This window comes from Grampus griseus (genome assembly GCF_964374135.1).
Source record: "Grampus griseus genome assembly, chromosome: 7".
NCBI classification, from domain to species: domain Eukaryota; kingdom Metazoa; phylum Chordata; class Mammalia; order Artiodactyla; family Delphinidae; genus Grampus; species Grampus griseus.
Window position 1 is genome coordinate 86,211,454 of NC_139001.1, and position 14,961 is coordinate 86,226,414.

The 14,961-nt window shown below is 37.6% G+C and overlaps 1 protein-coding gene across 1 annotated transcript in view; it reads right to left on the reverse strand.

Annotated features, from left to right (window-relative positions):
• Nucleotides 1–14,961, reverse strand: part of ARHGAP15 (Rho GTPase activating protein 15) — a 621,892-nt gene that overhangs the window by 238,790 nt on the left and 368,141 nt on the right. The window lies entirely within an intron of this gene.

The window sequence follows — 14,961 nt, forward strand, 5'->3', positions numbered from 1 at the left end:
CCTAAAATACCAAGTGAAATATGCAGGTGGCTGGGGAGAAGAGCATTCTTCCTGTTTGCTCTGGAGACAGAGTGAACCCAGAAATGCAGTGGAACCAGAGGAATCAAAGCACTGTATGGCACCCAGAAGTTTTTGTAGGTTTGGAAACTCCTGGACAGTACCTAGGCAGTGAAGCAGGCATCGACTGGAAGATGCTGGCTGCCTGTGGCCTGGTGAGGTGCCTTCCTTGGCCAGTTTGTAGGCAATGGGGTATCAAAGAAGAAGAATCAAAGGAGAAGAACATGAGAAGGGCAGTTCTCCTCAGATGTGATACATTCCAGGTGCTCCCAGAAATAGCTAGGGAGAGCTTGGAAACAGAGACAGGCTGAATTGTTATGATTGTACAGGTGGGAGCCATGACTTGTGATAACTGTGCCTTAATGTCGGTGTTACTTCCCTCATATTCACAGGCTGCTGGGGCATGGCCCATTGAGGTTATACAGGAATTAAGTAAAATTAATTCCATAATATAGCTTTCTAATACAATCAGCCCTCCACATATGCAGGGATGCAGAACTGGCAAATACAGAGGAACGACTGTACTATGGCATTTTATATACTGGACTTGAGCATCCTCAAACTTTGTATCTGCTGGGGTCCTGGCACCAATCTTTTGTGGATAGTAAGGGACAACAATATATATTTCCACTGGTCTTTTAAAATGGAGCAAGTTGGCAGGGTATGGACATGAAGGTTTTTTTTTTTTTTTTTTTTGATATAGAATACTTCTTCCTAGGCAGTGTCTAATTTTGAAGGAAGGAATCTCACATTATACATCTTCATGGGCCAGTATCCAGCCCATCACTTACCACATGGTGGGTCTGGGTCTTCAATAAATGTTCATCAAATAAATAAAAATATATAATGGGTACTGAGTGAATAATAAAATTGCTTATAAAATAAAGTACAAGCTCCTTAGCCTGGCACTATGCAAGACACCTGCCACAACGACCTCTCATCGAACCCTCTACGTTTCATCGACGCCACCATTCCCCATGCTTTCCTACAATTGGGCACCTTGGATGGCTTACCCATTTCCTTACATATCCAAATGCTCTAAGTCAAGACTCAGCTTAAAGACAATAGAATAAAATAAATATTAATCTTACCCACACTTTTTCCACTTGTAATTTTCCCAAATCTACAACCTGAATGTCCCTTGAAGCATTTGACATATTATGCCGTATTTGTTGTACGTTTTCCCCCCTCACTCACTTCTTGGGGGATTCTGCTTTATGTAACTTTGTATTCTCTTAGAACATAGTGATTTACAGAATATGTATGAGTAGGCAATATGAAAAACCATCAAAGCATAAAGAAATGTAAGCACAGTTCTTTTTTTTTTTTTGCGGTATGCGGGCCTCTCACTGTTGTGGCCTCTCCTGTTGCGGAGCACAGGCTCCAGACGCGCAGGCTCAGCGGCCATGGCTCACGGGCACAGCCGCTCCGCGGCATGTGGGATCCTCCCAGACTGGAGCACGAACCCGCGTCCCCTGCATCGGCAGGCGGACTCTCAACCACTGCGCCACCAGGGAAGCCCAAGCGCAGTTCTTTATTCTCATCATTGGATACCGCATGCAATGCTACAAGCACAGTGTGAGGCACACAGAATGCTCAACATGTTGGCTTTTTTAATGCAATGTCACAAAAATCTCACCATATTTTATCTGGTTTGCAATTTTCAGAATACCTACTCTGCATTCAGGACAAGGTGCACTTGCAATATGTAATGCGATAATAAGAGTAGAATTAGGAGTATAAGAAGGGATAGTTATTACTTGCTACGCTGATTGTTCTTTACACGGTATCAACATTCCTAAAAGGCATTATCTGGAAAGTGTTAAGACAGAAAATTTCATTACCTTGCCCTAATTCACAAAAAATAAGTAGCAGAGCCAAGACTAGACTTCAAATCTACTTCAAAATTCAGCCATCTTTAGGGCTTAATGACTGCAATACATTGTTTCCCTGAGTAAAGGAGAATACATATAGCTCTTTCAAATAGCACAGGGAGAGTTTGTCACTACTATCTCATCACTTCACACCACATGTCTCCAGACCCAATAGAGAAAACAGTCTTTCATATATTTCATTACTTCAAGTGTTCTTTATGTACTTAAATATCACACAAAACTAAGTACAGTTTTGTATTCAAGTATCTCTTTTTCCCAAGAATGTATGGCATTGCTGCGTTTCTTGGTAGATATTCTTGGAGTCTAGGATTCTAGGCTGGTGATAATGGAGCCAACAGCCTGGGACCCTTGTCCAGCAGAGGCTGCCTCAACCACTCCTAGCCTCCAGATAGTGTGGCAAATGGATTAGCACAGACTCCTTCTAGCAGATCTCAGTTGAGTGTCTGCCATTTAGCTCAGTAGGCGAAACTGAAGCTCAATACACATATCCATGGCAGCTTCTCAGAATCAGAGAACTGCATCTGGGAGACAGAAGCCTCCTCTGGGCTTTTGGTAGTGCTCATACTATAATAACTGATTGTAGGAACAAATGGCTTTGGATTAGCACATGGAAGTATTTTCCACTAGAACTTTACGCAAAAGTACTTACTGCCTTCTCCAGAATTCCTCAGATTAGATGTCCCATCTCCTTAACTTTCTCCAATGTGCTATTTATTCTCTACCTTCTTTCTGGTCCTGGACCAGGGTTGTGGTCTTTGTTTCCCCCACTATCTACCTCCTACCGATCAGTCCCCTCTGAGGTCACAGTTCCCTGGCCAGGGTTTCTGCTTCCCATTCTGTCCTCCGCGATGCAGCATGGGACAGGCGTATATCTACTAATGTAGTGCCCTGGTATGTGGCACCGTATGGTCACATTTGGAAAGCTTATATTCCTACACTGCATAGCCACCCTTGAAATACTTTCTCCATACTACTGTAGCATCTTGAGTTGAACATAACCTCACACACAGATGTAATTGTCTCTCCTCCTGTGTGATGGACAGCTTATTTCTAGCCAATATTACTTTTCTTCAATATTATTCATTCATACTATAAACATGTGATCTTTCTGATTAAAGAGGTATGCATACAAGTGTGTACATGAATAAAAAAACCTTATGCTAGAGAATTTGAGACATCTGACATCATTGGGAATACTGCCTTTGATGAAGAGAGGATCTAACCTTGCTTTTTTTCCCCCTAAAATGTTTGACTTCTTCAACTGGTAATTATGTAAACAGATTTATAACCAAAAAGGGCTCTCAATTCTTCTTTTGACATGTTAATTGTTTCTAAAAAACATTAAGTGAGGTCCTGTCAAATTCTTTACATAATATTGAATGTTCTCCTATGCTAATTACTCTTTTTAAGATGGAAAAATTGTAACATGCTCAGGGCTCCAGTGCATTTGAAATGTAGAGTCAAAAAAGATGTAAATACAGTATCTCACTGTTCAGAGAAGGAATGTATGAAGTGGTTCAAATGATGAGGGAGTCTGGGTGAATAATGGCTTTTCTGAAATTTAGATTATTTGGAATATCAAGATACAAAGATATCCTCAAGACATTATTTTCAGACCATCTGCTTTCTTACTTCTCAGCCTCTAGTGCATCATAGATTCCACCGTTGTGAGGTTAACTGAGGCCAGTCCTCTTCCGCCTGCATCATTTCTTTTCCTTCTATGAGTTTGAGTTCCAAGTTCAAAGAGATAAGTTAGGAGTGATATATTCAAGTTAATGACCCTCACATGTGTTTAACTTGGATGACATCTCCTCTAAAATCCCCCTCCTGTCTAATATGGGTAGATAAGAAAATCATTAAAAAATTGGAGCTCAACAACTGCTGAAAGAGAATGAAAATTTCTCTCCTTTGCTCTTACATTTCTAAGGGAATTAAATCTTATGAAAATGTCAAACCTTGTAACAGCCTCTTAGATGACTATCTGCACAAGTTATCCATCACAACACAAAGCATGATTCAATGCCTGCATGCATCTCAGGAAGGCATGGAGTTAGGCAACTTTAGGTTATAATTTGGGGCAAAACTTCAGCAGTAAATATATAAAAAATTTTCTTATAAATATTGGCCAAATATATATGACTTATTTTGCTTTAAAATTATAGTCTCCTTTATAATTTGATTATCTTACATGTCTGAACATATGTATCAGTATCCACTGACATTATTGTCAAATATATCTAAATTTCTTAGTCCCCTAATTTTAATTAACACTTGACATTGCTACATATTTAGGGTATGCTAGCTGGGCACAATGTTTTAGTTTCTCTTTTTAAAATGTATAGGTGAAATGGGTACATGATATTTGGCTTTATATTCCTTCAACAAACCCCAACTTTATTATTATAGATTGATGTTCTCTATCAGTTAGCAATACAAAGTGCTTTGAATATTTTTTAACAGACTAACAAAGGTAAAAAATACTAGAGACAATTGAAAATAGAATGGAGTTAGGTTACAATATTTGATAGTAAAGGCACTGAACTCTCGGAAAAATCTAAGTTGACGAAGACGTGTATAAACAGATATTCCTTTCTTATAAACTTCTTTAAATTTCTCTGTATTCTTTTCTTTACTAGGCTTTTTCCCTAAGCTACTATAAATTGTGAAAATACATTTTCATAAAATTTTTTTTATTATATGAGTGTTGTTGATTTGAGGAGGGGGAGGAAAGTTTTCTTATTTCTCTTTTGTGTCTTTTTTTTTTTTCCTGTGTGAGAAGAAAGTGTTCAGATCATCTTTTTAAATAGTGAAAATAATAATAACTGTTCCCAGGAGAAAAAGACAGCAAAGAAGAGGTTTTGTTGGACTTATCTGTGATGAAGCACTTTGGTGCTTCGGTTTTTGCGAGTTGAAGAAAGAGATGTACACAACATTTCAACTCTTCTATTATGACAGTTTATGCTTCCTGTACAGCTTATCTAACTCCAATGCCTGGGAAATAGACACGATTACCACCTTATGGAATGCTGCTTAACTTTAAATGTTCCCTACAGACTAGAAACCCACTTCATCAAAATTTATCTCAGTTTCTCAGGAATTATTTCTTCTGTAAGCTTCTGAATATTCCTGTGCAATTTTAAAATTTAACCCAAGATTGCTTAGACATAACTATGATATAAAAAGACAGAAAAATTCCCACACTAAGGGAGTTTGTTCACAAGAGTTCCTGTGAAAGAGCTGTGTCCTATGCCCATGTACACTTTAATCACTCACTCTTTCAGCTGTTATCAATTTAAAACCAATGAAACTCCCATACTGAGTCCATTTGAGCAGTCAATTTTAATATCTCAAGGCATCTGTAGTTATTCTGAATTGGCTGCAAAAGCAGAACTAACAAGTTAAGCTCTAACCATAAGTCGACATCAGGCTGGTAAACCATTCATCAAACACAGACAGTTAGTCAATACTCCAGTATGAAAAACCAACTAGCATTTTTAAGAAGAGCAATATATTCATAATATGTTTGGCAGTCTGGTTTGCATTGCTTCCTTGATGGCTGTGCAGTTAACTTTCTAGTCAACAGGGTGCTTCTTGCACTGCCAAGGCAACGTGTTTGAGGGAAAACTGGTCAGTCTTCCCATGTTTGGGTAATATTTTTACACAAGAATAAAAGGGATGGAGGAATGTGCCTTTTGTGAATAAGAATCTAGAGAGTGTCTTAATAGTTGCTTTTTATAAGAAAACTCTTTCAACCATATGTTCTGGATCTTTGAGCACAGTCTCCACTTCAAATATTATGTCACTGTCAGGCCATGTGTCTCAATTTTGTGTTTGGAAAATATGGTTGCTTGAAATACCTCTTTCTCTCCCAGGAATGACTCCATGACAGGATTGCTGCCTCCCATAGAGAAAAGACAATGAAGAAGGAGGAGTATTCAAACAAGATCAAGGCAGTCATCACTTCAATCAAATTATTTCCAAATTTCAGGAGCTCGGGGGGCCTTGCGTGAGGGGGAGTGAAGGGTGTTTATGACATATAGCTGCCTATTCCCAGAACTCTTTTATGTACTTTTATTTTATCTTCAAAAAGAAAGGACATATTAAAGAGAAATATCTAAGGAGGAACAATGCTACATAAAGTTTATGTTTTCAGATCTGTTGCCCCAGAAAATGCTTTGATAAAACACACTTAGAGCTACATAGTCAATTTCAAAGGGAAGTTGGGAGATATACCTCTCCTTATTGCAATTTGACTAATACTGACACTCCAATTATGAATTGGAGTGTGAATATCCAATTATGAATATCCAAATTCTGATACGGCCTCTTGCCTCTTTCCCACAGAGGAAAATAGAATATGCTGGAATAGCACTTTTGCAACACAGAGTTATTTTTTTGATGACTAAATTTTAGAGAGGCTGGTCAAATTTCAATGTCTATAATCAGATAGGGTAACAAGTCAAAAGAGATATTTTTATACTGAACAAAATTTGCCCCTCCCCCAAATAAAATGATACAGTTCTTTTTTTCTTTATGTTGGGAATTTGTGGAACATTGCTGATTTATAATAGAAATGAATTTGCGGGGAAAGATTTGTAGGCCAGACTGTCAGTGATGCTAAAGGAAATATTATAAAAGAACACTCTCTTAATCTTAGGATATGTCAAAATGAATTGTTGATATTAATATTTCCTGTACTTGTAGCAGCCCACACGTCTGCTGAACGTGGACCCTGATGAGGAGATGCAGGTTGGGAGAGCTCTGATATGTACCATCTTTAGAAACACATTCAACATACATGTAATGTGGACTCTCAGATCCCAATCATAGCATGAATACCTCCTTTCCCAAGCACTATGAAAAATTCAATTCATCTCACTACAAATGAAGCATTTATTCACACATTTGTTCAAATTATCAGTCTGCAGGTCAGGAAGAAATTCTGCTTTCTGCTCCCTCAATTATCCACCTCACCACAAAAAGAAATCAACGGCTAGTACTTTGTATAAGCAGTAGAATTATAAAAACGACAAAGGAGAAAGTGAAGCGCCAGCACTGGCTTTGGATACAGTTCGTATAGTCTACCGAGGCCCTGAAAAGCTAACAAGAATTAAGCTGAAGAATCTTCCACTGTCTGTGAGCTGGGTTTAGGAGTCATGAGGGAACTATGTGGTACGAGAACACCTGCTGGAAAACAGCAGGGTATCAATAATAAATGCTAACCTTTAAAAAGGGGATTCTTGTGAACACTGAGGAGAGCCCTGCATCTTTTTCTTCTCTTCAGGTGGTTTCATGGAGGAAAGATTTAGGATGTGATTAGAGGATTGAACGGGTCATAGACCACCTCTCCAGAGGGCAGTGCAGCAGCCTCCTGGCACAGGAAGGAAATATCACGTTGGCCTGACTTTTGGTCATCTGCAACTAGTTGAGGATATGCTTCAGAGAGCATATAAACTTGGGCTGGTGCAATGTCAGGGATGGGGAGGGGAGGTTTCCTAGCCTTTATACAGTCTACACACACACACACACACACACACACACACACACACAGACACACACACACACACAATTTGAGTTAGAGCATGCTTAAAACATGGTTTATGATGAAATAAAACCTGTCTCTACCTGTTACTGTTTCCTTACTGGCACTCATGCTGATTTCTTCTTATTTTAAGGAAACTTGTCAGTCCTTTACCTGGAAGGCTTAAAGACAGTATTTTGAACTGGCACTAGGATTAGACTAATCCTGTAGGGCATGCCAAAACTCTGGACAATCTTTTAATGATAGATAGTCCATGGAATGAATAAAACCAGCATCTACTGCCAGGGCAAGAATTAACATGGGTTTTAGAGACAATTGGCTAACAACAAAATACCAATATGCCGGTTTCAAATCAACTGGGTCTTATTCATTTTATATTCTCAGCATTTAGCATGCCTGTTACCAGGAATCCAGTCAGCTTTAAGGCTAAAGTCTATTATCTGGAACTTTCTTTTACTTAAAAAAAGACAAAGATCTTGAGAACTTTACTCAAAGGGAAAGTAATATAATTTAAAGGAAGAAAAAATAACAATAATAGAAAATATTATTTGCAGATATACAAAATATATATAGTATATAAAATATAGTAGGTTATACCAGGAAATTACTGGTAAAACCATTTTGTATGTACTAAAAATCAAGTATATATAAGTCACCATCTCAAATAATATATTCTAACTAATCCTGTGTGAAAAGGTCTCCCTCCATAAGAAAATAAGGTCTTGAACCTCAGGGAAACCAATTTATTATTCTGGCTCATTCTTTTCCTGCTTACCTAATTCACTCCCATTTCTGGACCTCATTTTTCTCCTGTTGTTCTAAAGTTATTTTGATTTTAATATCTCATAATATCAGGATCATTTCCTCCTTGGATAACAAGCTTTTAAAAGACATGGGCTTAACCTGCTACCCAGGTGCACTTTTTTCTCAACATTTGTCACCTTTCATGGTGACCTGTATTTTATTATTGAACAAAAGCTATCTATGTGGTACTCTGTTACCAACACATTAGCTCCCAAGAGCCTTTAAATAACAGAAATTGCCTGGGAACTCTAAATGCAGAGGAACCAGGAAGCTTATAGGCCAAGATAAAGCAGCTTAAGGTTGGCTATTAATTTTGGCTAATATTAAATCATGACACAGCTCACACGTAAGGATCACAGTTCAATTATGAACCATAAAGAAGTTTAAAGAAAAGAAGATTTACAAGATATTTTTAAGCACATTAATGCATATTGTGGAAGTTGTGAGAGTATTTCAGGCCCCAGCAATGATAGACCCATGCCCCAGTATATAAATTCAAATATAATTATTCTTAGACTAACACTGATAAAGTGGCAAGTTGGAGCATACCTCTACTCAAAGGTATATTGCAGTGTTGCGCATATATTTTTTGCTTAAATTAATGATGTGACAGGTAGGTTACTTTGTCATACATTAGTTCTAACAAATTATTTTAAAAATACTTTCCTCTTAACGATTTTGCTATTCATAAACATAGAACCTTTAGGGCTGACAACTTGTATCTGAAACTTGGATAGCAAAGCTTTCTTTACTTCTCAATATAATTGACATCTTTTACAAAAGTACTGTGATTTAAAAGACATTATTTTCTCATATGACAAAAACCTTAAATAATTAGTTGTGTGGGTAATTATTAAACATTCTAGCAATTAGATGACACCATGTAAATGGGTGTAGATAGGAAAGAAAATGAGCTCATGCCCATTTGTGTATAAAGAGCACCATGATAAAAATTACCAAAAAAGATAAACATGAGCCAACTGCGAATGATCTTTATACTTTCCTTAAAGTAAATGAGTTACTGCTGCCTTTCCTTGACACTTGTTTGGATTGATTTCTCATACACTAAAAGAATACTTGGGAGAATGGTTTCCTAGGGTCATCTTGGCCATGATTTCCTCCATAAACATAATTAAGAAAAGAAAGAAGCAGGAAAGAAAGGAAAGAAAGAAAGATGAAAACAAGGAAGCAAAGACAGAAGGAAGGAAGGGAGGGAGGGAGTTGCTGAATGGTTAAGATAATGGTTATCTAATGGTTAATGGGCACTGTGTGAGATTCTTTACATATATCATTTCATTTAAGTTTTATGATGTAAATTTTGTATATCAAGAAGTCGATAACCAAATATTAAAATATACAGCTGGTAAATGACAGGATCTACCTTTAAGCTTAGATTAGTCACATTCTAAAGCTGCTCTACTTTCAAATAAATTCAGTTTTCTTAATTGTAAAATAGAGTTGAAAATTTTCTATCACCACAAAAAATTCTATAAGACTGATTCAGTTTATCCAGAGTATATAAGACATACTGTATCCAGTGGAAATATTTGATATTTGAGACAGATGTGGTAGTCCCTATAGACCAGCAAAAACATATCATTGACAAGCTACCTCTACCCACGTATGCAGAGTTCCAGCTTATCTTGTTGGAGCCTCATTCTGTAATAAGAATGGACAACCACGGCCCACCAGATATTTGAGTCAAGTCACTAATGTGATGGAAATAGAATGAGAAAAATATATGAATGAAAGGAACCAGATGAAATCGATGATTCAAAGTAGAGAAAATTTTAAAATAAAAAAACCTAAAAGTACAAAACAACAAATTTTAATTTATATCCTTAAGTAAGTTAGAAAAAAATATAATCTATTGGGCTTCCCTGGTGGCGCAGTGGTTGAGAGTCCACCTGCTGATGCAGGGGATGCGGGTTTGTGCCCCGGTCCGGGAAGATCCCACATGCCGCGGAGCGGCTGGGCCCGTGAGCCATGGCTGCTGAGCCTGCGCGTTCGGAGCCTGTGCTGTGCAACGGGAGAGGCCACAACAGTGAGAGCCCCGCGTACCACACACACACACACTATATATATATATATATATATATATATATATATATATATATATATGTATAATCTATTTTCTGTTTTCTCACTTATTCAATTAATTAATGTTTATTGAGTGCTAAGTGCCATCCTCACTATTGGGAATGGGAGTAGCATGGTCAAACAAAATTTTTGCCCTCACAGTATGTGAGAGAGTGAGGTATGCAAGAAAGAACAGAGAATAAGAAAGACATCTAGAAAATTGAAAATATAATTGCTTAAGTAAAAATAAATTAATATAAAGGTGGAGGGGGGTGCTTCCCTGGTGGCACAAAGGTTAAGAATCCTCCTGCCAATGCAGGGGACACAGGTTCGAGCCCTGGTCCGGGAAGACCCCACATGCCACGGAGCAACTAAGCCTGTGTGCCACAACCACTGAGCCTGTGCTCTAGAGCCCGCGAGCCACAACTACTGAAGCCCACGCACCTAGAGCCCGTGCTCCGCAACAAGAGAAGCCACCGCAATGAGAAGCCCGCGCATTGCAACAAAGAGGAGTCCTCGTTCACCGCAACTAGAGAAAGCCTGTGTGCAGCAATGAAGACCCAACACAGCCATAAATAAATAAATAAATAAATGAAAATTTAAAAAAAAAAAAGGGGGGATCAAACTGAGAATTCTTTCAGAACATGAGAAAAATCAATCCTGATGATCTAACACTCACATCATAAAGATCACAAAAGAGGAAACAGAGAAAACTGATGGGAGAAACTTATTAACATAATAATAAAGAGAAAAAATTCCAGAGCGGAAGAGTCACTGTTCCTCAATTTGAGTGCCAAGCAGAATAAATTTTAAAAATTCTGCCAATATACATTATCTCGATTACAGAATCTCAAAGACAAACAAAGCCCAAAAAACAAAACAAAAAAACCCTCAATGATTCTGAAAGAAAAAAAATTCAAAGTAACAAGAGTAAGAATGGAAGCTGCAACTCTGTATTCTAGAGGCAATGGGATTTTATGCCCAACTAAACTATTGATTAAGTGTGCCTGCATCCTGAAGATATTTTTAGGCAGTCAAGTTCTCATGTTTCCTAAATGAGTCACTGGAGTTACATAGAAATAGAAGAAATTAAAGCAAGGAAGAAAAGGCATGTGATTCAGAAGACAGTGAATACAACTCAGAAGATCAGTGAAAGGAAATCACAGGGTGATAAATGTGAAGTCTGGAAAGCAACCAATACAAATGAAGAAGGATGGTGGAAGGACTTTAGAAAACATCCTGGGGTAAAAACCAGGGAGTCACAGACTAAAGCATATAGAATGTTTCATTGAGAGGATTAAAGCCTTTGAGGATGTACAGGCTCAGAAAGCAATAAAAAATAAAACTCTGGGGGAAAAAAAAACATCTGTACAAGAAATTCACAATCCAAAAATATATCAAACTAAACAATAGCATGATTATAAGCAAATGATGAAGCATAAGCTTTAGAAATAAGAACATTATAATATGTGTGGCCGAAACGGCATAGCACTGGACCCATGGATAAGTTAATCCAATCTGGCAAATTACCTGGGGAAAAATTCCATAATATTTACATGATAAATATGAACTAAATGCTCATGACTAACTGACTGTTTTTTTCACATTTAGATTCAAAATATGCGGGGGGCGGGGTGGGGGGTGGGAAATAGAAGACTTGATTGTGGTTGTGAAACAACATAAACTTACTAATATAACCTTCAAATGTAAAAGAAAGGAGAATCTTTTTCATCAGGATCAAGGTGCATTTCTCTTTGAGAGTCACAGGGTCATGATATTGTAAGAAAAGGGAAGGAGGTCTAGTACTTGGTGCTGCAGTAAGCAGCCTTACCTAATCATAATCATACGAAAGCTGTTTTTTTGGCTTTCTGCTTTTAGAGTCAACCTATAAATAAGTCATAATTACAGAAACCAGTGAAATAATATAAAATTTCAAAACATAGAAGACTCAATAGCAAAGGCAGAGGAGATGAAAGGGCAAAGGACACTATGCTTCTCATCTTGCCAATGGATGCATTAAGTCTCAATTTTCTATGGTTAACAGAACAATAAATAGAGGTTCAAGTATGTTGGATGTTTCAGAGGAAGCCAAGAGTAACAGCAAGACCGGCTATATTTGAGTATTTGGGGAAGAGAGGGCCAGGTAGATGAAGTCTAGTTTAATTAAGTCAGATTCATTGTAAAATAAATCTGAGGTAATGTCTAAGCTTTATAAATAAAGATATTAAAACATTACAGATAAGCAAGACATTGACAAAAATCTATACCCCAAATAACAATAACGTAAGAGAGGGAGGCAGCCACCAGAAGGGCTGCGAACAGAAACCATTCCAAACGGTGCCCTGCAAGAAGGAAAACTGGGGTAAGGCAGGAAAACACTGCTTTTCATCATAAATCCTGGAGGCATACTATTTCATCCTCAGACTGGTTGTTTCCTCTACAATATACTGAGTAAAAAATACAAGTAGTGCAGCGTTACTCTCAATTTCTGCTAATATCATCCAGTATGGTTTTGTCCATACAAAGATGAAAGAAACCACTTTCTAAATATACAGTACTTTCTGACTCTATCATTTTGATATAAGGAAACACCAGTTGCTCCTAAAAAACCAACCAATTGTTATCTTTTCTAAAAATTGCACTGCCAAGTGTTTTCTGTTCTTGGATGTCAATGCTGCCATTTGAAAGATTACATAAGGTAGTTTGGTTGACGCTAAAGAGCTATAATCTCAGTTCCAAAAGCAAGTAGAGGACATGTATAAGCACACCTACCACCCTAAAATGTACCCTCTTCCCTATAATTTACATATTATACTGATTGGAGTTTTGTTTTCTATGAGAGGCTCAATGTAATAAACTCATACTTTTAAAAAGCTCTTGCCATTCCCTTGGCAAATGTGAAAGCACTTGGAGAAATTGAAAGCTTTTCAGAAGCTACCCCTGCAATGGCACAATGATTGCAACGCCCACCTGAGCTATTACGATTTCCTTCCACTGGGTGATCATTCAGAATTATCTGATGGCCCCTTTTTGGCATCACAATGTACCCTTCTCATTAGTCATATTAAAGAAATCAGAAAATGCAGCCCCATCAAGAGACTGTTTCCAGATCTAAAACCTGGCCAAAGAAATCACATATTGGCTGGGTCTCCGTGAGTCCTAAAAACAGGTTTTGAAGAAAGGCTTTGTGACTGAGCTTAGACTGTGTGATACTGGGACAGTTTTCTTTTCACATAAAGTACTTTGTGAATATAGTTCTGCTGGGCATTTAAAGTCCATAAAACACAGCCTTTCCTGCCCCACAGTGAGGGCTCAATAAAGGCTGGCTGAATTCAAAACTCAGGCCTCTCAGTCTGTTGGGAACACTACATAAAAGAGTAAACACTTTGAAAAGTGTCTGTGGCCTTGTCAAGCCCCACCCCCGCCCCCCAGGTATCAGGAAGCACACTTGCAAGACGCAAACTACCAAAGCTTTCCCAAACCTTGGTAATGGAGGCCTTTATTCCACATGTGGAAAATTAGACAGTTTAAAGAATTTGATATATATTCTTTGGTCAAATGCACTGCAGAATAAATTTAAAGGCATTATCCCTCTTTCTAAATAATTCTTCTCTTGAAAGAGTTAAGTCATTTTACTTGGAGAAATTAAATATTTAACTGTTAATCATTAATTTATGTTATGTGAGTTTTCATAACCAATCAGAAACACTGATTTCATTGGTTTTTTCTAAGTCTTTGCCTTAGATATGCTAAGAAAATGGACTTAAAGTACTAAATTTGACTAGGCCTGCGTTTTTTAAAAATTGGTTTAATCCTTTCTACTCGGTTAAAAAAAAAAGTCTCAGAAGAAGCCTTACAAAAAATTCACAGTTAAAACTGAAACAAGCCCAAGAAGTGACTATATTTGCATAACTTGAACTGTATTTGGAAGAAAATTCCACTGAAGACAACAATGGAAGCTTATCAAATTGGAATTTCACATAGATTTTCCATAGCCCTACTAATGAATACTGACTCATTGGTCAGCTATGGTGAAAATGTAATGGAGCTCTAAGATAGGAAATGTATCATTGGAGTGTGTTCGGTGGTTCCATTACATCAGCATGAAAACTGCATCAGGCATCCGGTTTCTCTGCCGCTCTCTGAGACCAATTCTAGAGCACTATGGTTATTAATTCTTTAGCATTTTGACTGGGGCCAGACTGTGCCACTGAATTAAAACCCTTTTATTTTGCCACAGTCATGAAAAATTTGGACTTTATGTCACATTGGGATTGTTTGGGCTACTTATCTGGTTTTATATTTTGTCAGGATGGCAGGTAACATGCTACTGAATCCTTTCTAAGAAACTTTTAATCTAGGGGATAAATTCAAAGGCAGAATTGAAGGTACTACTGTATTACTATATGAAGTTGGATCTGTAGAGGACCAAATGCTGTCCACTGAAAAGGACACTTCAGACAGTAAAAGTCTGAGCTAAGACTGATTTAAAGCACGTTCTAGTTCTACTTGCAAATGCTTACATTCTAAGAATTTTCCATTCTATTAGTGATAGGTATGTTCATGCTGCATAAAAGTTCACCT